At 41.4% G+C, this 6,502-nt stretch overlaps 1 pseudogene; it reads left to right on the plus strand.

Moving 5' to 3' along the window:
- Window positions 1-2,558: 2,558 nt before the first annotated feature.
- Window positions 2,559-3,683, plus strand: LOC102920846 (heterogeneous nuclear ribonucleoprotein A3 pseudogene; annotated as a pseudogene).
- The last annotated feature ends 2,819 nt before the right edge of the window (window positions 3,684-6,502 follow it).

The raw sequence follows: 6,502 nt of genomic DNA on the forward strand, positions 1-6,502 counted from the left end.
TAGAAGATGATTTTTAATTAATACTTCAATGCAAGTAGTTTATTATAATGGTTCCTTTTCCAGGAAGTTTCTTGAAACTACCAACTACATCAAAGTTTTTAGAATTTTTTCTTAATTATTCAGGTTTAAACCAATTTGCAAGCTAATTTCAAGCATTTTATCAATGCTTAGTTAACTTATTTAACTATTATTTGTTACTTTTACAATCTATCTTTATTTGAATCCTTTTTTAAAGAACCTTCCTATGAGTATATTTTATCTTTCTTTCCTAGTTAATGAGATATTTACTGTGTTCCTGACAGGCTCTGGTAAAAATAAATAAATAAATAGCTGACATCTATTATGTGATCGTAGAAAATATCACATCATCTCTCCTGTCATGGCAGTCTGCAAGCGCAGCAAAATCGGCCTTGTTTTTTTCCTCACTCGAGTTGCTTGAAACGTCTGTTCCATAGAATAAAAGTGACCATGGCAACATGCAGTTGCAAAATCAATCCCAGGAGGTGGCAGCAATTTTCAGCATTGCAGTCCATTTCCACCAGTGAGCACATTTTACACGCACCCTATTACTTGTTCAACCACCCCAGCAATTTAGCATTTTTAGAATTTTTTTATTTTTGTCATTCTTCTGTGTACATGTATATGATGAGGGAGTTTACCAGAGCATGGATATGGAGGTCAGAGAACAACATGCAGGAGTCTGTCCCTCCACTCTGTAGATTCCAGAGATCACTCAGGTCAGGAAGCTTCCTCAGCAAGCGTTTTTACTGATGATCCATCTCATCAGCCCCAAATGTTTGCTGTTTGACATCCATTGTTCCTGTCAGTGTTAGCATCTTAAATGCATGTCTTACCACCTGCTGTTTCCCATTTACCCCTTCTCATTGCCATTGGAGACACAGAGCCCCACAGCAATCCCACACTGGGCAGGTCTCCTCAGCCCCCAGTCAATATGCTCTAGTCAGGTCTCTAGTCATTGGTGTTGTCTCTTTGCTTTTCCTCTCCAGGCCTGTGACAAATGACTTTCATTTTTATACTCAGTAGTTACCATACTTTCCACAGTAGAAATGTAAACTTTTTTTTCAGGTACAGCTGTTTGTCCTTGGAATAACTGATAATTTCTATAATTATTAAACATATTTTTATTTTTTGCTACATAAACCACTTTTAGCATTCTGATATATATATAGAGATAGATAGATAGATAGATAGACAGATAGACAGACAGACAGACAGATAGAGATAGATGGATAGAGATAGAGACATAAAATAATATTAAATTGTTTGACATGTAAATGCACGGATAGAAGATTTAGAGGTGATAGTAGATGATAGCTAGAGAGATGACAGATAGACATACAGACAGACATTCATTTCCTCTCCCAGGGCCTTCTCAGAGATCCCTTTGTAACAAAGGACAAGTTTAGAGAGGCATGTAACTCTTGGTGACAGAGTTGGGCAAAAGCAAGTGCTTCTTTCTTCTTTTTCTTTAAGTACCATGGTTAAATGCTTATTGCTTTTGCAAAGAACCTAAGTTTATCTCCTGGTACCCACATCAGGAGGCTCACACCCTCCTGTAACTCAAGCTTCATGGAATCTGACGCCCTCTTCTGGACTCTGAGGGCAATGCAATCACACAAGCACATTCATCTCTCTCACTCTCTCTCTCTCTCTCTCTCTCTCTCTCTCTCTCTCTCTCTCTCTCTCACACACACACACACACACACACACACACTTAAAAATTAAGTTAATTTTTCAAAAAATAAATAATTATTACGTTAGATGTTAAATATTTAAATAGAATAGAACATGACTCTATCCACACATATAATTGTTCTGAAAACTGGTTTATTTCCGGCTGCTGTCACAATGTCCTGGAATGAGCAGCACCAATACTCACTTTTCAGTTCTTCAGTTGGGAAGTCTCAGATGGTGTCTGCAAATTGAAAGCTGCAGTTTCTGGTTAGTGGTCACTTCCAGGTTTTCAGAAGGAAATGAAGAAGGAAGGAGGGATAGAGAAGGAGAGACAGAATGAGTGTGTTGTCTTTTTTATATGCAGGGCACTAATCCCACTGACTAATTCTACTCAAAACCTTGTGACTTTTCAATGTCCCTGCTATTCTGGCTATAGGAAGATGTACCCATGGACCTCCTGATAAACTTATAATTACCCACCTAATCCCTAAAATCACTTTGAGATGCCCCAGATGTCTCAGGGTTCTACACAAAACAAAGTGAAAGACAATTTTTGAGTAATTTTAAGAACTCCACAGATAACTTAAATTACATAAATGAAAGACAAAAGTAAAAAGATTAATGGGACAGTCCAGATAACTTATGATCAGAACCGACAATGCCCTTTGTTCCATTCATAAGAGCTTATGCCAGTCCTAGAATCCATATGCTGTGAGTATTAGGATCCTGTACATGTGTAACTCAGGGTCTTGCATCTTATGTCATCAGGGGGTGACCACATATGTGCTGTATGGTCACTCAGTCTGCTCCTTAAAAAGCTGGATATGGCCCATATTGAACTCGAGTTGGGAGAGGCAAGTCCGGTCTCAAAATGGAGGGCCATGATCCAAAGGAACCAGACAGTTGAGGAAGCTGTTTATTGGTGGTCTGAGTTTTGAAACCACAGATGATAGCTTAAGAGAACATTTTGAGAAATGGGGCACACTTACAGACTGTGTGGTAATGAGAGATCCCCAAACAAAACGTTCCAGGGGCTGTGGTTTTGTGACCTACTCTTGTGTTGAAGAGGTGGATGCTGCAATGTGTACTCGGCCACACAAGGTTGATGGGCGTGTGGTGGAGCCAAAGAGAGCCGCTTCTAGAGAGGATTCTGTAAAGCCTGGTGCCCACTTAACCGTGAAGAAAATTTTTGTTGGTGGTATTAAAGAAGATACAGAAGAACGTAACCTGAGAGACTACTTTGAAAAGTATGGCAAAATTGAAACCATAGAAGTTATGGAAGACAGGCAGAGTGGAAAAAAGAGAGGACCCGCTTTTGTAACTTTTGATGATCATGACACAGTTGATAAAATTGTTGTTCAGAAATACCACACTATTCACGGGCATAACTGTGAAGTGAAAAAGGCCCTTTCTAAACAAGAGATGCAGTCTGCTGGATCACAGAGAGGTCGTGGAGGTGGATCTGGAAACTTTACGGGTTGTGGAGGAAACTTTGGAGGTGGTGGAGGTAATTTTGGTCGTGGTGGAAACTTTGGTGGAAGAGGAGGCTATGGTGGTGGAGGTGGTGGCAGCAGAGGTAGTAACGGAGGTGGTGATGGTGGATATTATGGATTTTTGGAGGTGATGGTGGCAGCTCCGGTGGTGGACCTGGTTACAGTAGTAGAGGAGGGTATGGTGGTGGTGGACCAGGATATGGAAACCAATGTGGTGGATATGGTGGTGATGGAGGAGGATACTATGGTTACAATGAAGGTGGAAATTTTGGTGGAGGTAACTATGGTGGTGGGGGGAACTATAATGACTTTGGAAATTATAGTGGACAACAGCAATCAAATTATGGGCCCATGAAAGGGGGCAGTTTTGGTGGAAGAAGCTCAGGCAGTGCCTATGGTGGTGGCTATGGATCTGGTGGTAGATATGGTAGCAGAAGGTTTTAAAAAATAAAAGCAGAAAAGGGCTACAGTTCTTAGCAGAAGAGAGAGCGAGGAGTTGTCAGGAAAGCTGCAGTGAGACAGTCGTCCTAAATGCATTAGAGGAACTGTAAAAATATGCCACAGAAGGAGCGATGATCCATAGTCAGGAAAGTTACTGCAGCTTAAACAGGAAACGCTTCTTGTTCAGGACTGTCATAGCCACAGTCTGTAAAAAGTGCAGCTATTGATTCATGCAATGCAGTGTCAAGGAGATGAACATTCCTGAGGACTTTTATCTGTTGTAGCTTTTTCTTTTTCTTTTTCTTTTCATTACATCAGGTATATTACCCTGTAAATTGTGGTAATGGTACTAGGAATAAAAAATTAAGGAATTTTTAACTTTTCAAAAAAAAAACAAACAAACAAAGAAAGCTGAACATGGACCCTACCCTCTCTCTCTCTGTTCCCTCTCTCTCTGCTCTGCTCCATGCTTCCCTTCCCCACCAGGCCTGGCTCTCCTCTCTTTCTCCCCGCCCCCCACTTTCCCTCCTAATAAAGCTCTAAAACTAGCACTGGGTTCTGTCATGACTGTGACCTTTCCATGTGGTAACCAGCGCCGCCACCAGCACCGTTTACCTGTCAGTGAGTACACATCCTCCATGTCCCCTCATTCTATTGACATGGCCTGAGCAAGCTGCTTCTTGTAAAACACCTTTCATTACCCTGAGCTGCAAAGTTTTCAACTCTGGATAAATGTTAAGTAACTCGTGAAAAATTTAAATATCTTCATGTAAGGTTGGGGAGGCAGCTCAGTCGGTAAGGTGCATGAGGACCTGGGTTCATTGTTAAGCACCTGCTGTCCCAGGAGACAGAGGCAAGAGAATATCTGTGGCTTGGTGCCCAGCCAACCCTAGCTGAACTGGAGAGCCCAAGTTCTAGTGAACAGGCCTAGTCTCAAAAGACAAGGTGAAGAACGATTGAGGAAAAAGTCTGAAGTAGACTTCTGGCCTTCACGTGCACAAACACACAAGCATGCATGCTCCACCACCACACAGAGAGAGAGAGAGAGAGAGAGAGAGAGAGAGAGAGAGAGAGAGAGAGAGAGAGAGAGAGAGAGAGAGACTTGCAATAACTCCCCATAATGTATATGTAAATCACACCCATAAAGTATATAATAATCCTCTGGGAACTGAGGGTGTCTTTCTGAGATTCCAGAGTCCACACTAAAGTGGTTGCATGTGAGTCCTGGGTCTAAAACACAAGGAACTCTTGAGTTCCTTTTTCTATTTCCAAAGGATGCCTGTTGGGTTGACTTTTTGTCTCCTCCACAGGAGGGTCTTCACCTCTAACCAGGCATTAGCACATAGACTCACTGCCTGTCAGACATCATGCCACACCTAGAGCAAATTAACTCCCATAAAGTAAAAATATGTATATCAAAAATAGAATTATTTGCTAATGCCACCCACATTGCACGTCTTTAAACTGTAGAGATTAGTTGCCTTAGAGAAAAGCAATTTCAGTGCAAGTGAGAACATAAGAAAAGAAGTATTCTAGCTGGTAAGTAGCATGTCTGTAAAACACATGATTTAAGAGACTAAACTAAATTATGAAATTCTACACTCCAATTTAAAGTTCACTTCCAAAGCAATTACTAACATGTAAAAGGCTATTTTCAATAGGCCAGAGAAACATTGCAAACAGAAAGAGCAGCAAGATCTCCATCTCTGTTAGATGCTGAAACACTTCCCCTAGTTCACATAGTTCCGAGAACTGCACACTCCATGAAGCACTTTCATCAAAGAATGGGCACACGATAGAGGAAAAAGGAAGAGAACACAGACAGACACTGAGGGCCAGAGTGATGACCTTCCTGCAGCTCCCAGAGTCACCTGTAACTCAAGTCCTCACCGTGTGCTCTGTTTCAAAACTGCACCACCAAGATCTGCTTGCAGAATTTAAGGATCAGAAGAGCTGAGGGCAGGAGGATTCAGAGACGGTGAGTGAGTGAGGCAGGAGAGTGTGAAGCCAGAGATCAGGGGTGGGGAGCATTCTGCTCTCCCAACTATTATAAGTGGTCCAGGTTATACCAACTGTAAAACACTGATACCCAGTGACTCTAGGAGTCTCCAAGGAAGCCTGGACTTTCAACTCCATGTTCTCTCAACAGCATTGCCTTAATGTTGGCAGAGTCAAGAATTGGATGCCCCAGAAGTTGCCTGAAATAAAACAGCTTTTCTAGTTAACACTAAACCAACCTCACCCTTCACAAGAGCATGACTTGTTAGTTTTCTTAAACCAAATTCAGTTTAACACAGTTCCAATGAAATGAGTTTTTGCAAATGTTCCTCTATACAAAAATGTAAACATTTAAGTGTTTTCCCCTTTGAATTTACATCTAAGAGGAAGTGTTTGCTGAGTGTGACTATCACCATAAGTGAACAGGAAGCAGAGAGGTGATGGAAAAACACTAGAGGATGGAACCCATATAAAAGAAGTATCCAGAAAAGACAGCATAGAGAGACTAAAGAGAAACGGGTAAGTCTGGAAGGCAAAGAGGGTGGCACAGGGCAAGGGTTGGCCAAGGTGAGTATGGGGAACAGGTGAGTTTGTTTGACTTTGGCTGTGCTGTCCACCTCTGGCACAAAGCTAATAATATCCATGTGAATCTGAGATATTATCTGCTGCTCCCTTTCTGAAACCCCCTCTTATCACTCTTCCTCCCCATACAAGTAAAGGAAACGTTTTATTATAGTCTTTTTTTCCAGGTAGTATTAGCAAATTCAACAGAATTTAATCTAACTTTATCAGAGAGAAGAGCTGTCAAATATCACAATTCCCTTGTCATTCTGGAAACAAAACAGGCCAAATTTACCTGTCAAGGTTAATTGCAG

This window comes from Peromyscus maniculatus, chromosome 2 (assembly GCF_049852395.1).
Source record: "Peromyscus maniculatus bairdii isolate BWxNUB_F1_BW_parent chromosome 2, HU_Pman_BW_mat_3.1, whole genome shotgun sequence".
Taxonomy (NCBI): Eukaryota; Metazoa; Chordata; class Mammalia; order Rodentia; family Cricetidae; genus Peromyscus; species Peromyscus maniculatus.